At 45.3% G+C, this 19,866-nt stretch overlaps 1 protein-coding gene and 1 long non-coding RNA gene across 18 annotated transcripts in view; one reads left to right on the top strand and one right to left on the bottom strand.

Annotated features, from left to right (window-relative positions):
- Positions 1-19,866, bottom strand: part of CYRIB (CYFIP related Rac1 interactor B) — a 134,014-nt gene that overhangs the window by 100,263 nt on the left and 13,885 nt on the right. For 3 of the 17 annotated variants that reach the window (XM_017870542.1, XM_017870662.1, XM_017870588.1), the window contains exon 1: positions 246-514. The exons of 8 other annotated variants lie outside the window; for them this stretch is intronic. The gene's annotated coding sequence lies outside the window, so the exon portion shown is untranslated. Of the gene's footprint in view, positions 1-245; positions 515-19,866 lie in introns of those variants that run through there. 6 more of the 17 variants (XM_017870603.1, XM_017870612.1, XM_017870641.1 and 3 more) reach the window with 3 other exon arrangements.
- LOC108528715 (uncharacterized) lies at positions 720-10,320 on the top strand. Its single transcript, XR_001885267.1, has 5 exons — positions 720-1,048; positions 6,727-6,938; positions 8,103-8,248; positions 8,830-8,984; positions 9,823-10,320. It is a non-coding gene; the product is annotated as an uncharacterized LOC108528715 (long non-coding RNA).

Genomic DNA, 19,866 nt, shown 5'->3' with positions numbered 1-19,866 from the left:
AGGGGGCGGAAGAAAGGAAGACCCGAATGAATGAGCGCCGGGGGCAGGCCGGGGCCGCGGGGCCGGAGAGGAAGCGGCCTCGGGGCGCCGCGGGGCCGGGGGCGGGCCCAGCGCGCCTGAGAAGGAAGAAGCCCCGCGCCAGCGCGGGCCCCGCCGCACCCGCCTCTTCGCCAAAATGGGGTGGCGGAGCAGGAAAGCGAGGAGTGTGAGGGAAGAGGGGAAAATGGCAAAAACCAATCACTCACCCTCCGCTCGAGCCTCCAGACGCTCTCAGTCCCGCTCCTCCGCCCTCCTCGAACCGCAGAGGCGGCTCCTCAGCGGCGCTAGGGGGAGCCCCGGGTCCGGAACGGGGGAGCGGCAGCAGCCGGACCGGGAGCCCCTCAGCACCTGCCCCTGTGGCGGAGCCGCGACAAGCCAAGCGGCAGCGGCGGCGGCTCCGAGCGGGGAGGGCAAGTGACCCGGATGTACAGGGTAACGACGAGGAGGGGGAGGGGGGAATGCCAGGAAGTGAGGGCGCCGCGGACCTGTCCGGCCGTGCGCATGCGCCGCACGCCCGCCCCTCAAGGTAAATCCTTAGCCTATCTTCTCCGCCCCTCCTCCCCGCCCCTCCCGAAGGGGCGGGGCGAATCCGGAGACAGGTGGTCGGCGGGCGCGGCGTGCTGTGGAAGGAGGCGTGGCCACCCCCTTGCACCCCCCGGCCTACTTAAAGGGGCAGCACCTTCGCGCCGAGATAGCTTCTGAGTGGGTTGGGGTCTTCCAGCCTTTCTGATGTACAGATGGGAAACGGAGGTTCAGAGGTGGCGGTGACCTGCCTCTTGTCAGCGGGCTTGGAAATGGCAGGAACTGGACATCGGGACTCGATGCTGAGCCCTGCGAAGTTGCCATACCCCGCCTGGAACCGCTAGGCTGCGGGGCCCGCCTCTCCCCCTCGGGTCAGGTACTGAGCCTCGCCCGCGATTCCCGGCGCGGCACGTGTGCCTGGCAGACGCCCAGCGCCAGGAGAGCACCGTTACCGCCTGCGATGGTATCGCGGAGACGCCCTTGGGAGGTGAAAAATGATCATTCTGAGAACAACAATTAGACTCCACTTACAACACTCTCAGATAAATCAGACCCCTGTTCTGGGGTCGACTCTGGGCAAAAATATCTATAGAGGGCAGAAACTTGGATGTGACAGAGGGCGCAGCCTCTTAATTCCCTAATTCCCCTTTAACTCTTTGAACATAAATGATCCCTTCCCCTTTACAGACAAAAACAGAACATGCCATCTAGCTAGCTTCTCCTAATCCTGTTATAAAGCTGATTTTTTTTTTCATTAACACTAAAGGGGAAAAGATGACAATGTTATCTCTCCCAGGGTTGTTTGCAGTTTGACAGCCGAGCAGAGCACTAAGATGGAGGTAAATGATTATGAACATTTTGGGGTCACAGGCCCAACTGAAAATCCCGTAAAAGTATGGACATTCCCCCCCCGGTAAAACACATACATGCACACACGTTTGCATAACATATCAAGAGTTTCATGCAACCAAGGAGCCTATTCATGAAATCCTGATTATGAACGAAGCTCTAGTCAAAGCGCTAAGGTTCCAGTAACTATCTGCGCCTTACTGTATGGGCCAAGAAATCACTCCTTGCCACAAAACACAGAAGGGCAGCCCTTACCTTATTTAGCCTTTTTGTCTTCCTCTTGAGTTACGTAGAAACCAAATGGTATGTAACATGGTGGGCATATTACTTAGAAACGTGTTGAGTCATGGAGAGATGAAGTGGCTTTTTCAAGGCATACACTAAGGGCAATCCTAGGCCTCAGACTTTTACCTTAATTATCATACTTCAGGAGGATTCAGGGGTTCTATATGGTAGCTCTTATAATTCTGGTCAATTTCAATGAAACGGAAGGAGATGTTTGTTTGTTTGTTTGTTTGTTTTGTGACAGTCTTGCTGTCACCCAGGCTGGAGTGCAGTGGCGCGATATCAGCTAACTCCAATCTCCACCTCCCAGGTTGAAGCGATTCTCCTGTCTCAGCCTCCCAAGTAGCTGGGATTACAGGCGCACGCGGCCATGCCCGGCTAATATTTTGTATTTAAGTAGAGACGGGGTTTCACCATGTTGCCCAGGCTGCTCTGAAACTCCTGAGCTCAGGCAATCCACCTGCCTCAGCCTCCCAAAGTGCTAGGATTACAGGCATGAGCCACCGCGCCTGGCTGGAGATGATGTTTTGCAAATGTTGATGCTGATAGAAAAGTCCTCATAATCCAAGAAGCTTGGTCCACTTGTCTGACATACTGACATCCAGCCTCAGATAACCTGGGTTCAGATGGACCACTGTCCTCAATGTGAACCGGAGGAGGAGTTCATACATGTGCACAGTCCCTTAGATATGAGCTCTGAGTAACCACAAGCCTCTAACCCTATCTCCCACCAAAAGCAGAAATCTTTCATAGTATCTTTAACATGTGAATGTCTAGTTCAGCTCCAATATCTCCAACTATAGGGAGCTCATTACTGCAATCATCAGCCTTTTACTATGAGGAACCTCTTTCCTCATGTAAGCAAAAATCTGATGCACAACAATTTTCATCCACTGTCCTAATTTTATCCATGGAGAGCAATATAGACATAACGCTGGCCTAGGGAGCTTACAGTCTAGCAAAGAAGCAGTCCACTGAGAAGTGATAATAATAAAATACTGGACCAGGTGCAGTGGCTCATACCTGTAATCCCAGCACTTTGGGAGGCCAAAGCAGGTGGATCACGAGGTCAGGAGTTCGAGACCAGCCAGGCCAACACAGTGAAACCCCCGTCTCTACTAAAAATACAAAAATTAGCTGGGCGTGGTGGCGGGAGCCTGTAATCCAAGCTACTCAGGAGGCTGAGGCAGGAGAATCGCTTGAACCCAGGAGGTGGAGGTTGCAGTGAGCCGAGATCTTGCCACTGCACTCCAGCCTTGATGACAAGAGCGAAATGCATCTCAAAAAATAATAATAGTAACAAAATACGATGAGTCCTGTGAGGAACATGGAATGCCCCTCTCAGATGCATCTTTCTCCTTAGCTGCCCTGGGCCCATTCCTGCCATGTACAAGAACTCACAAGTTCTTCCATTATCCCATGTGAGAATTCCCTGAAAGAGGAAGCTGGCTCAGAAAAGAAGACCCCTACAAGAAGTGCTGAATTTATTCTTCTACAATCCTTTCTTCATCATTCTGCATGAATGTAATCACATTTTCTCTGAGGTCAAAGCTTTCAATGATTTATGTCGAAAAATTGAACAAAAGATGCAAAAAAAAAAAAAAAGGCTTACATAAGAGCACTAGTCTCTTAATGATGATTTACGCATTGTGGATAGCTGTATTTTGTGAGTCCTTACAATGTGCCAGGCACTGTACTAAGCTCTAAGCTCTTGATTTGTTTTCTTCGTTTGCTTTTTCACAACCATTCTATATGGTACAATTATCAGGCCCATTTTATAAATGAGGCAACTGAAACTCCGTATGTGACAGATCCAGGATTCAAACCCAATCTGTCAACTCCACAGTTTCTATGGACACTGCATTGTCTCTATCTTTTTAAATGTCACAAGGTCCTGTGGCTTTCCTGCAGACTGTTTTCTTGGAAACTTTTATTTATTATTAAATCAGTTTTAAAATACTATAGAGAATAAATGGTTTCACTCAATCATTGATTCATTCAATCAACACACATTCTTGCCCCCCCCACCCCCACCCCGCTACTGTGTCCTAGGCATCAGACTGAGGGTCTGGGAAGAAGGACAGTAAGACATCAAGTTCCTGCTCCAGAGGGGCTGAGTTTAGTGAAAGGACAGGCTGTCATCTTGCACTTAAAACAAAGCATGACTCCTTGTAATTCAGAAGGGTAGAGGAACCAACTTTCCCTGGGACAACTGTGAAGGCTTCACAAAGAATAGGACCTTTGGCCAGGGGCAGTGGCTCACAGGTATAATCCCAGTATTTTGGGAGGCTGAGGCAGGCAGGTCACTTGGGGCCAGGAGTTCGAGACAGCCTGACTAACATGGTGAAACCCCATCTCTACTAAACAAAACAAAACAAAACAAAAACAAATTAAACGAACATGGTGGCACATGCCTCTGTAATCCCAGCTACTCGGGAGGCTGAGGCGGGAGAATCACTTGAATTCAAGAGGCAGAGGTTGCAATGAGCCAAGATTGCACCACTGCACTCCATCAGGGCAACAGAGCGAGACTCCATCTCAGGAAAAAAAAAAAAAAAAAAAAGAATGGGACCTCTGAGCTTAGTCTTGAAGGGAAGGGGAAAGGGCCGAGAAGAGAACACAGGGGGCCAAGGGTTGCGGGGGATTGTGGGGCTGCTGTGACACACTGAGATTGTAAAGGACATCAAACACCACACTAAGAAATTTGAGCTTGCCTTCTGAAGGCAACCACAAGTAAAGAGACGCTTCTAACCAAGGGAGACACATAATCAGATATGTTTTATATCAGGATCACTCTGACCATAGGGTCCAATATGGACTACAGTGGTAGAGAGAACACAGGGCCAGCAAACCACTTAAGAGGCTGCTGTGGGGTCCAGGAGAGGGATAAGGAGAGAGCCTGCACAAGGAAATTGGTAGTGAAGATGATGAACAGGCACCAGAATTAAGATGCTAACTGATGCAGAATCTGCAAGTTCAATCTGGGGGAAGAGGAGACTGGGGTTGTCGGGATGACCCAGAGGCTCCTGGCTTAGCAAACTGGATGGTGATACCATGTGATATCAGTACTTTTACACAGTTTTCATTCCTCTTATCTTCCAATCTTTATCCATGTAAATGCACATTGCTTTGCCGGGTGCAGTGGCTCACATTTGTAATCACAGGAGTTTGGGAGGCCAATGCGGGCAGATCACTTGAGGCCAGGAGTTCGAGACCAGCCTGGCCAACATGGTGAAACCCTGTCTCTACTAAAAACACAAAAATTAGCCAGGCGTGGTGGCACATGCTTGTATTCCCAGCTATTCTGAAGGCTGAAGCAGGAGAATCACTTGAGCCCAGGAGGCAGAGGTTGTAGTAGGCTGATATCCCACCACTGCACTCTAGCCTGGGCAACAGAGTGAGACTCTGTCTCAAATAAAAAACAAAAATAAATAAATAAATAAAGGCACATTGCTTTCACTGGTTTCTTCAGATATATGCGACTCCCAACACTTTCTCATATTTCTACACACATCTATCATTTTAATGACTACAGAGTATTTCATCATACTGAAATACCTCAGTTTCTTTCAGTTGCTAAAGTTCCACATCCTACATGGCTGGTTTACCCCCTAGACTCATTTGGCTTTGGGTATTTTGCAAGGGATGAGTTGAGCCTCTAGGGAAAAAGAGCCTTTAGGCAAAAGGTATTGGAGAAGTATGGCCTCGAGGGCCAGGGAAGCTGCAACTCTCCTGGGAGGGGCCTGGGCAACCGCATTCCTGTATTGCAGGTAGAAAATGCAGAACTATGGAAAAGAACCTGTCTTCCACGGGGAGCCTGAGGTCCAGTTCTCTACAGAAGCTGGTTCTCATGTCCTAACCTCCCTAATCCATTTGTTCATCCATGTATTCATGTATTCACTCCTAAGCATTCCTGTGAATGCAGAGAGCAACAGAGGAAAGCTGAAACCACCTCTACACTCTGGATGTAACCTGGTCAGGCTTTGAAACCTGCTCTACAACTTACACAAGTTATTCAACATCTGAAAGCCTCAGTTTCCCCCACAAGTCTGTTGTGTTAACTCAGAGAAAACTTGTAAAATGCTAGAGACTGAACTAGGCACAGACTAAGCTCAATAACTGTTTTCAGTCTTGGTTTTCTCCTTAGGCTTTTTTGATTCCCACCACTGTACCTTGAGTTTTTTTTTTTTTTTTTTCTATTTTATTTATTTATCTTTTTGAAACAGAGTCTTGCTCTGTCGCCCCAGGCTGGAGGGCTGTCACACGATCTCCACTCACTACAGCCTCCGCCTCCCGGGTTCAAGCGATTCTCCTGCCTCAGCCTCCTGAGTGAGTAGCTGGGATTACAGGCATGTGCCACCACACCTGGCTAATTTTTGCATTTTTAATAGAGACGGGTTTCACCATGTTGGCCAGGCTGGTGTTAAACTCCTGACCTCAGCTGATCCGCCCACCTTGGCCTCCTAAAGTGCTGGGAATACAGGTGTGAGCCACTGCGCCCAGCTGTACCTTGAGTTTCTGACCAAACCCACTGGGCAACCATTCATGAGCTGGAGCTCAGGTTCTGAATCTGCCAGAGTGAACTACACCCACTCACTTGATCTTCGCTTCCTTTCTGTGAAATGGGGATAAGACTATCTACTTCTCAGAAATGTTGGGAAGCTCTCGTGAAGACTGTATAAGAAAATACTTTCAAGGCTCCAGAGCACTGTATCATTATTGACTGTTAACTGCTATTAGAGACATTCTGTTTTCTTTATTTTTCCTTTTAAAAAACTCTGACCTCAGCATAAGCTCCCTGGATTGTAATTACCAGGTCAAAGGATCTGAACATTTTTATGGTTCCTGATTTGTTATTGCCCAGTTGTCCTTAGAGAAGACTCTACATTTTGCTGCCAGCCTTCACTCAAAGACATCTTTCAGTACGCTTCAGCACCTAGAGTATAGTTTTTGCTGCCTCTGTATCCAGTCTCACTCCTCAATTGAACATTCTGGGAGTTCTATCAAGTGATACTCTCTTCCTTTTCACAGGATGAATGAACACTGAATCCTTGAGGAAAGAGACATCTCCAAACATTTCCACCACAGTCAGGGACTCCAGTGTTGCCTTAGGGATGAGGACTCCATGGATATTTAATGAAGAAAGGGAAAGAGGACAGGGGACAGAGGCCTGAGAATCTCCTGGGAAGGGCTCATCCAGCATTGAAAGATGACATCAGAGCCGCTATTCAAAAACAACCCAAGTAAGAAGGCAACCAATCAAACTGACACCTTCCTGTTATTTAGCAAAACATTAACCAATCTCACAGGAGCCATAAAGTTGTCCCCCAAGTTACAAGGTTTATCTATGAGCCTCCATCACATTTGCAAATCTAACATATTTCTCACAAGTGGGGCAACTCCAAGTCTCATTTCCCCAACCCTTCAGGCAACCTGCAGGAAGAAAAAAGGGTCCCACTGCCTCACATTGGCTGTTCTCTTCTGTACCTCGAGTACACTTTCCAGTCTCTTCACTTGGCTGTTTGTCAGCCTTCAGGTTCAAAGCGGTTCCCCCATCACCATTTCAAAGGTGAACCCCCCTCCCACCTTCACTCATTCCCTAGCACGTCACTGGTGTTTTTCCATCACAGTGCTTATCACAAACTCTAATTCTTCTTTCCTTTTTTTTTTTTTGAAAGAGAATCTCGCTGTGTCACCCAGGCTAGAATGCAGTGGTGCAATCTCAGCTCACTGCAACCTCCACCTCTCAGGTTCAAGTGATTCTCCTGCCTCAGCCTCTGGAGTGGCTGGGACTACAGGCACAAGCCATCATGCTCAGCTAATTTTTTCATGTTTTTAGTAGAGATGGGGTTTTGCCATGTTGGCCAAGCTGGTCTCAAACTCCTGACTTCGAGTGATCCTCCTGTTTTGGTTTCCCAAAGTGTTGGGATTATTAGGTGTCAGCTACCGCGCCCAGCCTCTAATTATTTTACACTTCTAGCTTAAAAATGTTTTAACTTAAAAAAAAAAAAAAAAAAAAAATAAACAACCAAAAACCACCTCTTGTTACAACGTCAGCTGTGACTGTGCCCACTGCAGTTCCTGCCACGGTGCCCGGCCCCTAGAGAGCCTCCCTAAATATGTTGAATGAATGGATTAAAAAAAAGGGAGGACCCAAGCAGTAAATGAGGTGCCCCGATGCACTATTCACCCTGATTATATGAGTAACACATATTGATTACAGCAAAAAAATTTGAAAATACATATGAGCAAATGAAAGAAAATGTAAACACCCATGATCCAACCACCCACACCATATGGACAACCTTCCAAATGTTTTTCCTGTCTATATCTAGATAAACACAGCACATATTTTTATTAAAATGGTTCATCTACTGAATTGTAATCTGCTGTCTTTCATCTCACAGTGTATCTTTATCAACCTTCCTTAATAAAGGAACGTCAGCCACACCGCTGTTAAAGGCTATATAATACTCCGCTGTGCAGCTAAACCATGAAGTGTTGAATGAATCTGGAGTTCAGCTGAGGGGAGGTTTCTTCAATGTCAATAAAGGTAAAATGCTTTATTCCAGCACTTCCCCCTTGCCAAGTTTCCCATTTTTTCCCTCTGTGTTTGTATTGCTTTAGAGCTGTATTTCTACAGAACTGTATTCCCCACCGCCCATTCACCACCTGGAGTTATTAGAGTCCTTGTCAACTAGAGAAGCAAAATTGTTTGCAGCCGGAAAAGCTGACGTATGACGAAGCAAGGACGATGCCTTGAAGTTCAAATTGGGAATCTGCTGCTGATACAGGAAACAGAAATGAAGAGTGTGCTTTCTTGCCAAGATTTGAATAGGGAGAAGAGGAAAAGATTTTCTGCACGCCTTCACTTTTTCCCAAGCCCTACCCTCGAGGAGAGTTTTTTCCCAAGGGATAGGCTGTTCCCTCATGCTGACTGATGCTGTAAGCGGTTTGCAGACCAAGCCGTGGCTCCATTTACAGACTCAATGGCTGCAAAAAAATCCAAGAGGGCATGCTCAGAATGTGCCACCCCTTCCACTAACAGCTCTTTCAGCCCCTGCTGTGGTTCAGCAGCCCAAAGGACTGCTCACTTGGCATGTTTAGCTCTGACAATCCCATTCCTTCCATCAGGAAAAGGCACAGGCACAGAAGGGCGTCACCTGAAGGAAGGGACAAGATGCCATAAAATCATAGATTGCTCCAGAGGAACAGAAGGGAGAAAAATGGCTGGGTGGGCCATTCATTTCTGAGCTTCACCCTACTGTGACCCCAAAACCTACAGAGAGGTTAGTTCATCTCTGCTTTTCCACCCACCTTATATAGTACACCATCAAAATTAGATGAAATCTTTGCCTATAGAAAAAGAGAACTCCAGGTGGTGGCTCATGCCTGTAATCCCAGCACTTTGGGAGGCCAAGGTGGGAGGACTGCTTGAGCCCAGAATTGCTTGAGGCCAGCCTGGGCAACATGACGAGACCCTGTCTGTAGAAAAAATTTAAAAACAAAGGAAAATTAGCTGAGTATGGTAGTGTGAGCCTGTGGTCCCAGTTACTTGGGAGGCCGAGGCAGGAGGATGGCTTTAGCTCATAAGGTCAAGGATGTAGTGGGTCGTGATCGCACTATTGCACTCCAGCCTAGGCAGCAGGGTGGGACCCTGTCTCAAAAGAAAAGAAAAAGAGAATTCTTGGCCGGGCGCGGTGGCTCAAGCCTGTAATCCCAGCACTTTGGAGAGGCCGATACGGCGGATCCAAGGTCAGGGATCGAGGACCATCCTGGCGTAACACAGTGAAACCCCGTCTCTACTGAAAAGTACAAAAACTAGCGGTGCGAAGGTCCAATGGTGCGGGCTCCTGTAGTCCCAGCTACTCGGGAGCTGAGGCAGGAGGAATTGGTAAACTGTCCGAGAGGCGGAGCTTGCAGTGAGCTGAGATCCTGCCACTGCACTCCAGTCCGAGTGACAGAGCGAGACTCCGCCTCAAAAACAAAACAAACAAAAAAAAACAAAAAAAAAAAGAATCTTATGTGTCCACAGTCATACATTTTATCAATGACATTTATAAAAGATTAATAAACTATACTAATTAATCAATGCCCTTAAAAAAATATTTTTTGTGTGTTTTACAGAAATACCATCATTAGAAGACAAAAGGATTTAATTTGAAATATAATGACAGAAGGATTTAATTTGAAATATAATGACAGAAGGAACTATTACCACCAATAACCTCTGATCAATCGCTTAGTTTCTGCCAGTATTATAGAAAGTGATTTCTAACCATTTATAATGTAATCCTTACAACATTATGAAAGATATTTTATTACCTCCCTGTTTTCAGATGAGAAAATGGAGGCACAAACAGTTCAAGTACTTTGCCATAGGTCACATACCTACGAGGAGGTGAACCAGGACTCTAGACCAAGTCTTAGCTCCCTGCTTTGCATAAATCATTCCACCTGCCTTGCTTCCCCACTCCTTTTTCCTTTCTGTAAACATTAACTAAATCCTTCAGTGTGCAAGCTCCACCTGAAATACTACACTAAGGATGGTCATGGTGGCTCACGCCTGTGATCCCAGCACTTTGGGAGGCCAAGGTGGGTGGATCATCTGTGTTCGGGAGTTCGAGATCAGCCTGACCAACACATGGAGAAACCCTGTCTCTACTTTAAAAAATACAAAAATTAGCCAGGCGTGGTGGCGCATGCCTGTAATCCCAGCTACTTGGGAGGCTGAGGCAGGTGAATTGCTTGAACCCAGGAGGTAGAGGTTGATTGTGCCATTGCACTCCAGCCTGGGCAACAAGAGCAAAACTCCATCTTAAAAAATAATAATAATAATAATACACTACTCATCTATAAAACAGGCACAATTATCACCTATTTCACTGTGTTACTGTGAGAACTGACTAGAACTTAGGAAACTGCCAATTCCAACTGTCCCTGGCTATAAAAAGCAACAATTACATATGAAACATAATCAGTAAAAGGTTGGTAAAACTTAAATGTTTGGTAAACTCTTAAATAAATGTATGTACCTGATTATCTTGGCTTTTGACATTTGCTTTTTTTTTCTTAATTGGAGAGTTTGGGGGATTTTTGTTGACAATTGCTGTTTTAATATTCAAACTCGGAAAGTTGTATATGATAGAAGCTGAGAGTCAGACCCCGGGCTTGGTCAGCCTTAAGTTTTAATCCCTTCATTTTCTCAAATATAAAATAAAGTGTCCGGGCGCGGTGGCTCATGCCTGTAATCCCAGCACTTTGGGAGGCCAAGGCAGATGGATCACCTGAGGTCAGGAGTTTGAGACCAGCCTGGCCAACATGGCAAAACCTCATCTCTACTAAAAATACAAAAATTAGCCAGATGTGGTGATGTGCGCCTGTAATCCCAGCTACCTGGGAGGCTGAGACAGGACAATCGCTTGAACCCAGGAAGCAGAGGTTGCAGTGAGAAGAGATTGCGCCACTGCACTCCAGCCTGGGTGACAGAGCAAGACCATCTCAAAGGAAAAAAAAAAAAAATGAAGAAACTATGGTACTCATTATCAGATGTATATTATTTCATGTAGAGTGCTTAGCACAGGGCATAGAAAATTTAAGAGCTCAGTAAATACTAACATTTTCTATTATTTATTATTATTGTTGTTTTTATTGATAGACTTGCTTTCGTTAAGATGCTATTTGTATAAAGCTGCCCACTGAAGCATTATTTTTAATAAAAGCCAGACACAAATTAAATTTCTCAATATAGGGAAATGGCATAGTAGGATTCTGAAAGAACCATCTTTAGAATTAATGAAAATCACTTTAATTAAAATGTAAGCCCCTGCTTTGCTACTTGGGGGCAGTATGATTTTGAGCAAGTCATTTCTTTTCTCTGGACCTGTTTCCTCACCTCAGAAATGAAGGATTTACTCTCAATGACTCCCATGTCCTCTCGTGATTTAAAGTTATTTAGTCCTGACTGGACACGGTGGCTCCTGCCTATAATCCCAGCACTTTGGGAGGCCAAGGCAGGCAGATCACTCGAGGTCAGGAGCTTGAGACCAACCTGGCCAACATGGCGATACCCCATCTCTACTAAAAATACAAAAATTAGACAGGTGTGGTGGCACGCACCTATAGTCCCAGTTACTCAGGAGGCTGAGGCGGGAGAATCGCTTGAGCCTGGGAGGCAGAAGTTGCAGTGAGCTGAGATTGTGCCATTGCACTCCAGCCTGGGCAACAGAGTGAGACTCCATCTCAAAAACAAAACAAAGCAAAAAAATAATAATAAAGTTATATAGTCCTAAGGCTCTCAATAAATTAAAATTCATCAACATCAAGGACAACATACAACTGAGGACATAAGAAAATGGTAGAAATGGCCAGGCGCGGTGGCTCACGCCTGTAATCCCAACACTTTGGGAGACCAAGGCAGGTGGATCATGAAGTCAGGAGTTCGAGACCAGCCTGGCCAGCATGGTGAAACCCCATCTCTACTAAAAATACAAAAAATTAGCTGGGCGTGGTAGTACATGCCTGTAATCCCAGCTACTTAGGAGGCTGAGGCAGGAGAATTGATTGAACACAGGAGGCAGAGGTTGCAGTGAGCCAAGATTGTGCCACTGTACTCCAACCTGGGTGACAAAGTGAGACTCCATCTCAAAAAAAAAAAAAAAAAATGGTAGAAACACAAGAAACTATTTTATGAATATTCCCAATCTTCTTTCATCCTACTCTTTGTTTCCATAACAGTTGTCACCTCCTAACATCATTTGTATTATGTTTATTGTCTTTCTCTATGAACTAGACCTAAGTCCATGACAGTAGGAGTTTATGGCTGGTCTGTCCACGAATGTGTCCCCAGCCCCTGGAACAATGTCTGGCATATAGTAGGAGCTCAGTTAGCATTTGCTGAATTTAAAAATGTGAATATTAAGTTAAAAGAACAAAATACAAAACTACATATATCATAAAATGCAAAATTACATTTATAATTATGTATATTACATGTATATGTATGTATATAATAAATATGTAATAAAGTTTTATACATATAATAGAATGCAAAATTATATATATAATTAATATAAAATATGTACCCCTATGGGGAAATGGTAGAGCGGATAAGAGAAGGTAAAACTCAATGATAACAAGATGAATGTGGGAATGAAATAATATTATTTTTTGTTTTCCTTTAATGTTTTGAACCATTTTGTTTGTCCAAAAAGGTGGCATTTTAAAAAGGAAGAGTGTGAACAGGAGAAAAATGGAAGAGAAAAGAAAGCAGAAGTGGCCAAGGGAGAGAACCTGATGGAGAAAATGAGGAAAGATAGGAGGGGCCAAAGCAAACAGAAAGCTCATGGCTGGTGGTTACTCTATTAATGGAAATAGAATCACACAGGCAGAAAGAAAAGTAGGTAGATAAAGGAAAGATAAGTTACCTTGAACTTTTATTTTTATTTTTATTTTTTCTTGAGACGGAGTCTCGCTCTGTCGCCCAGGCTGGAGTGCAGTGGCCGGATCTCAGTTCACTGCAAGCTCCGCCTCCCGGGTTTACGCCATTCTCCTGCCTCAGCCTCCCGAGTAGCTGGGACTACAGGCGCCCGCCACCTCGCCTGGCTAGATTTTGTGTTTTTTTAGTAGAGACAGGGTTTCACCGTGTTAGCCAGGATGGTCTCGATCTCCTGACCTCCTGATCCGCCCATCTCGGCCTCCCAAAGTGCTGGGATTACAGGCTTGAGCCACCGCGCCCGGCCTAGGAAAGATAATTTACCTTGAACTTTTAATTACAAGCTAATATCTATTAAACTACTCCTAGGTTGATAGAATTTCCCCATTAACTGCCTCAATCCACAGAACTTTGGTAAATTTCAGCACAAAGGAACACTTGGAACTGTTATGTGTTACTGTTCTTCATTCTGAACCTTCTGTTGATCTGCTGCTTTGGAGGTAAGAAGAACGAGGCCCACATTCTAAGACAGACTGAATGCCACAGGCATTTTCTTTAGCCAACTGATCCATCAAGCATTCCATCTAGGGCCATCTACTTGGGGGAACACAGAGTGTAGGAAGCAGATTTCTTTTCCAGGGGATGAAAGGCACATTACTTACTCCAATACAAAGCAACAAACAACTGCCAAATAAATGACACGGACGATATATCCTGTAAAATTAAAGGGCTAGAAGAGTTCCTTCCAGCTTGGGAAGGTCAAGGGAGAGGGGGCAGGGAGATGTCCAGGGAAGGACTTGTCCTGCACTTTATCCAATAACAGGGACCCTAGTGCTGTTCGTGAGCTGACTCTTGACCCCTTCACCTGGTCCCAACTTGTACTTGAGATCACTTGCTGCTCTTAATGCCTCCAGCCCCCAGCTGCTTGCCTGGGTTCCTCACCACGGCCATGCATTTGCCATTTTGAGCAAACCAGGTCAGATCCCCTGTGCAGGTGCTCTCAACCTCTGTGCTTCTTGTTTACAGCACACACCATCACTGTAATTGTATGGTTATTGTGTGGTTCCTTGAACACTGTGAGCTCCAGGACGGTAGCAGCCATACTGTTTTGTCACCACTGTATCCACAGTGAGAGCACTGAGCCTGGCACAAGGCATGTACTCAACAAACAGCTGCAGCTGGTCAAGGAGATGGCATTGGTCCAGGCTGAATCAGCACAGGCCTAGGTTTTAACGCTACTGTGAATTCCCAACATGGCCACAGAGCTGGAACCAGGGAATCAGATAAGCAAGACAAGGAGGTAAGATTTAACCCTTGCCCAAAATTAGCCTAAATGATCAGGTCACTACTGTGTAACCTAGTATTTGAAATACAGAGATTAAGACAGAATGATGGGGAAAAGTCAAACATAAACTAAAAGTCTGAAAGAGCTTAGGTCCTCACAGTCATTTTTCGAGGCTACAGAAGGAAAGATATTGCATAATCCTTAAAAAAAAATATGGTCCAAGTTAAGAAGAAGTGTAACTGGTTTAGCAAGCTTCTGTTTTAAAATCCTGGGGCTGGTTTCATGTTAGAACATAGGTTTAATGAGAATGCATCCCTCTCCCCAGGTCGTAATGCACAGAAGAGGGCAAAGGGGAGAATGTTACCTTGCCCAAGCTCTAGTCTTATCTCAACTCACAGACTTGCAGGAAATGTCTACAGTCCATTTCAGTATTTACCGAGCTTTGTAATTTTTTTTTTTTTTTTTTTGACACACTCTCGCCCTGTCCCCCAGGCTGGAGTGCAGTGGTGTAATCGTAGCTCACTGCAACCTCCACTCCCAGGTTCAAGCGATTCTCCTGCCTCAGTCTCCCAAATAGCTTGGATTACAGGTGCCCGCCACAATGTCCAGCTGATTTTTGTATTTTTAATAGAGATGGGGTTTCACCATGTTGGCCAGGCTGGTCTCGAACTCCTGATCTCAGGTGATCCACCCGCCTCAGTCTCCCAAAGTGCTGGGATTACATGCTTGAGCCACTGTGCCTGGCCTAGTTTTTTAATTTAATAGGCCGCTTGTACTTATAAGTGCCTGCATCAGAGTTTCTGGATGAAATCAACTAATTTTAGATGTGGGAGAAACTTTAGAATTAACCTTCAATCTAGCATTTTTACTTATGAAAATGCAGGGCCCAATGGTTAAGGAACTTGCCTAGGGGCACAATACCCCAGTCATGAACTCTGGACCCAGAGGAAAATCAGAGGGATTTATGTCTATACTGTCTGTATTTCTCAAGGTTAGTCTACATCATTGAGGCATCAGTAAAATCCTGTGAAATATCTATACTAATAAGCAGTGTGCAACATTTGGTATGGTATCTGGTGTGATCTTTCAGGGTAAAAGTAGGTCAATTAATTGCTGTCCTTATTTGGCCCTTATTACACACAACACACAAATCTCTTCCACCATTGCAAAATGTTAGAAGATGTATGTGCTGTGGCCGGGCACGGTGGCTCACGCCTGTAATCCCAACATTTTGAGAGACCGAAGCAGACGACCACTTGAGTTTAGGAGTTCAAGACTAGCCTGGCCAACATGGTGAAGCCCCGTCTCTACTAAAAACACAAAATTAGCCGGGCATGGTGGTACACATTTGTAGTCCAAGCTACTCGGGAGGCTGAGGCAGCAGAATCACTTGAACCCAGGAGGCGGAGGCTGCAGTGAGCCAAGGTCGTGCCACTGCACTCCGGCCTGGGTGACAGAACGAAACTCTGTCTCAAAAAAAAAAAAAAAAAAGTATGTGTTGCATGATGAAGAAATAAGTGGGAATGCAGGCTTTATGAGATTTCCCAATCACCCATAATAGCGAGGAATGGTATCTTTCTTGGTCACAACACTAACCTGCTTACAGAGTTCATGTAAATACTGTTTCTTGCTGTTCCGCCTTTGTCTATGCTGTTCCTCTGCTAGGAACACCTTCCACAACGCTCCCACATTTCCCACCCAAACTCCTACCTACACATCAAGGCTCCCACCAGAAATCTCTACAGACATCAGAAATCTATAGAGATGTTAGATAAGGATTTCAAGGTAACTTATTTCCTTGTGTTACCTTATGGTAACAGCCCTATTTACCTCTCACAGGCGTTCTATGGTATATCAGAAAGACTAACAACAGTAAGAGGTTTGCATAGCATTGTGTATTCCATTGAGAAAAGTGCTACAAAAACACAAGGTAGCATTTTATTAATTTATTAAATCTGATTCCTTGAGACACATACAAAGTGGTTTTGATGGATGAACCAACAAACCCAAGACGAATAGCCTGGTTTACTGCATTCGTTTCTCTTTCCAAGCCACAAGCCAAAATAAACTCACCCTTGATTTATAATGTTGCAAAATGTGCTTCTGAGCACTGATGCCTGAATCCACTGTGGTAATTAAAAGGATGGTTGCATCCATCAGGATGGGATAGGTTATGCTGTGGTAACAAAGAACACCTAAATCTCAGCCCTAAGGATGACCACAACGGCCCCCCGGGATCAAGAAGGTAAGCCCAGCAACCCCATCTTTCTCATTTTCACCTGACAATCTGGTTAGCCAACTCTGTGGCTGACATCAGTTTGAAAGATATGACCCTCTCCTTTCCTTCTCCAACCACCTACAAAATTGTCTCGTGGAGCGCAGTGAGAATCAGAAGTGCTCATCTTTATAAAACACCCAGGATACTGCCTGGCATATAGGTAGCAGCCAGTAAATAATAATGATGGCTACTACCACTGTCATTTCCATTATCCCCACCCCCCCCTCAAATAATAATAATGATATTATAATTCTCACAGAGCAGTGATTCCTGAACTTAACTTGTCCTGAACATTAGAATCAACTGGAGAGCTTAAAAAAACTACTAATGCTTGTGTCCCACCCCTAGAGTCTATGAAGTAATTCATCTAGTGTATGACCTTAGGCTTGGGATTTTGAAAGATTGCCAGGTGATTCTAAAGTGTAGACAAGTTTGGAAACCAGCCTCAAGAGGCAGCAAGATTCATATATACACAAACATGTCTTTGTGTTTGCACACACACACACCTGCTCCCAAGTTCCATGAATCGTGCTCCCAGTATGACAGTAGTGGTTATATCACTTAGGGTGAGCCGGGTTATGCTGTGGTAACAGAGCCCCTGAATCTCATTCCTAGTGAAAACCAATTGATCATCCCTGCAGGGTCACAATGAGCCCAGAAGCCCTGTTTTTCCCTGTTTTTCTAGTCTTTACTTGACATTTAAGCCTATTCCTCTCTTTCCCTCCCTCCCTCCCTCCCTTCCTCACAATGAGCCCAGAAGCCCTGTTTTCCCTGTTTTCTAGTCTTTACTTGACATTTAAGCCCTTCCTTCTCTCTCTCTCTCTCTCTCTCTCTCTCTCTCTCTCCCTTTTTGGAAAGGCTCTTCCTCTGTCACCCAGGCTGGAGTGCAGTAGCATGACCATGGCTAACTGCAGCCTTGACCTCCAGGGCTCTACTGATCCTCCCACCTCAGACTCCCAAGTAGCTGGGGCTACAGACACACACCACCGTGCCTGGCTGATTTTTTTCTTTTCTATTTTCTTACTGTGTGTGTAGACACAGGGTCTTGCTAGGACTGATCTCAAACTCCTGGGCTCAAGCAATCCTCCCACCATAGCCTCTCTAAATGCTGAGGTTACAGGTATGAGCCACCGTGCATGGCCTAAGCCTCTGCATTTTATCCTCAGACCTTTCTCATGTTCTATTTACTTCTACTTCATACCTTTCCCCAAGCCCAGTAAAAGTTTGCCTGGCCCAGAGTAAACCAGAACCCAAAGATGACACCAGTGTGGACAGACTTAGGGGAAATCTGGTTAGAGGAAGACCATTAAAGGCTATTAGTATTTAAGGCTGTGCTTTGCTCAATTCTCTGTCCCCAAGACTTAAAACATAGCACACAATGTGGTAGAAATTTGGATAGTTACATCAATTATCATCAGTTATAACCTAGAAGAAAAGCAGACACAAGAACTCAAAAAGCACAGCATCTAAGCTGAAAACCTTATTTATCAACTTGTCACCAACCACCATGTGGATTTCAAATTTTTTTATTGCCAGCACGATGGCTCATGCCTATAATTCCAGCACTTTGGGAGGCCGAGGTGGGCACATTACTTGAAGTCAGGTGTTCAAGACCAGCCTGGCCAACATGGTGAAACCCCATCTCTACAAAAAATACAAAAAATTGGCCAGCGTAGTGGCACACACCTGTAATCCCAGCACTTTGGGAGGCCGAGGTGGGCAGATCACAAGATCAGGAGATCAAGACCATCCTGGCCAACATGGTGAAACCCCATCTCTACTAAAAATACAAAAAAGTAGCCGGGGGTGGTGGCAGGTGCCTGTAGTCCCAGCTACTCAGTTCTCCCAATTCTCCCAATTTCTCAGGAGACTGAGGCAGGAGAACAGTGTGAACCTGGGAGGCGGAGCTTACAGTGAGCTGAGATCGCACCACTGCACTCCAGACTGGGCAACAGAGCGAGACTCTGTCTCAAAAAAACAAATACAAAAAATCAGACAAGCGTGGTGGCGCACACCTGTAATCCCAACTACTTGGGAGGCTGAGGAATGAGAATCGCTTGAAACCGAGAGACTGAAGTTGTAGTGAGCCACGATCGCACCACTGCCCTCCAGCTTGGGCAAAGAGTGAGACTCTGTCTCTAGAAAAAAACAATTAATTTCTCCCTGGATAAAATTGTATCTGCTGGGGTGGAATGGAAGTAGGTGAGGGTGAAGGACCTATGAAGAAATGAAAGGCTTTCCACTGGGCAGTGAATTGTGGTACACACACACTGGGGGCAGAGCGGTGTGAAAACATTCTGCACCAGCACACAAGTGACTGATCAGCACATCTTCCTGATCTGTCGGATGTTACGTCTCTGCAGAACCTGGAGAAAACCAGAAAATCCAGCTTGTTTGCCCTCATTTTGGCAGTTTAATTTAGGAATCACACTGGCTTTACATAAACTCTTTACCAAAAAAAACTGTATTCTGTATTTTGAAGGCACAAGTTAACATGGGCCCAAGGGAAGGAAGCATTGTATACAATTACATAATAGCTACTCTATTACTTTAAAACCTAATGGCAGCCTCAGGCAGAAAAGTCAAAAGGAGAGAGAAACCATTTCTGTAAAATTATCTGATGCAATCATCTCTTTGGAGACATTGTCAGTTGACAATGGTTCTGCTTTTTCTCTCAAGCTCATTCAATTTCTGTTATTTACCTGAACCTGGAAGCAGAGTTTTCCTCCCATCTACAACTGGTTTAAAAACAAAAAACAAACAAACAAAAGATCGGGGCGGTGGCTCACGCCTGTAATCCCAGCACTTTGGGAGGCCGAGGCGGGTGGATCACAAAGTCAGGAGTTCAAGACCAGGCTGGCCAAGATGGTGAAACCCCATCTATACCAAAAATACAAAAATTAGCCAGCTGTGGTGGCGGGCGCCTGTAATCCCAGCTACATGAGAGGCTGAGGAAGAGAACTGCTTGAACCTGGGACGTGGAGGTTGCAGTGAGCTAAGATCGTGCCACTGCACTCCAGCCTGGGCGACAGAGACTCTGTCTCAAAAAAAACAAAAACAAAAACAAACAAACAAAAAAAAAACGGCAGGCAGGATTCCTCTAACAAAAGCTTGAAATGAAAAGCAGGCCGGGCGTGGTGGCTCAAGCCTGTAATCCCAGCACTTTGGGAGGCC

The sequence above is a fragment of the Rhinopithecus bieti genome, unplaced genomic scaffold (assembly GCF_001698545.2).
Source record: "Rhinopithecus bieti isolate Rb0 unplaced genomic scaffold, ASM169854v2 scaffold_54, whole genome shotgun sequence".
Taxonomy (NCBI): Eukaryota; Metazoa; Chordata; class Mammalia; order Primates; family Cercopithecidae; genus Rhinopithecus; species Rhinopithecus bieti.
The sequence above is the reverse complement of the archived record's forward strand: the minus strand, read 5'-3'. Positions and strand labels throughout refer to the sequence as shown.